The sequence below is a fragment of the Charadrius vociferus genome, unplaced genomic scaffold, assembly GCF_000708025.1.
Source record: "Charadrius vociferus isolate BGI_N301 unplaced genomic scaffold, ASM70802v2 scaffold266, whole genome shotgun sequence".
Taxonomy (NCBI): Eukaryota; Metazoa; Chordata; class Aves; order Charadriiformes; family Charadriidae; genus Charadrius; species Charadrius vociferus.
In genome coordinates this window covers 2,060,554-2,060,823 of record NW_009649114.1, presented here as the reverse complement: position 1 = coordinate 2,060,823, position 270 = coordinate 2,060,554, and the positions used below count along the sequence as shown (strand labels likewise).

The following is a 270-nucleotide window of genomic DNA, read 5'->3' as shown; positions in this document are numbered from 1 at the left end:
CCCCCGCCGCAGGCAGGATGCTCGGCACCGAGGCCAAGCACACCGGGGTGCCGCTGCTCCCCCTGAGAGTGATTTCTTTCTCCCCTTTGGGTTCGGGGAACCGGAGCAGGTGTGATGCTGGCGGAGCGGGAGGGGGGTGAGGATGCATGCTACGGCAGCGGCGGTGCTCGGGGGTGGGACAGCTAATTTTAGACATCCCACTCAGCAACTCCCGCTCCTATATAGGGTGCCTATATATAGGGCTCACCGGGCAGCCTCCCGAGGGAAACT

The 270-nt window shown here is 63.7% G+C and overlaps 1 protein-coding gene across 1 annotated transcript in view; it reads right to left on the bottom strand.

Moving 5' to 3' along the window:
• ETNK2 (ethanolamine kinase 2) overlaps nt 1-270 on the bottom strand; it is a 10,074-nt gene that overhangs the window by 5,850 nt on the left and 3,954 nt on the right. The window lies entirely within an intron of this gene.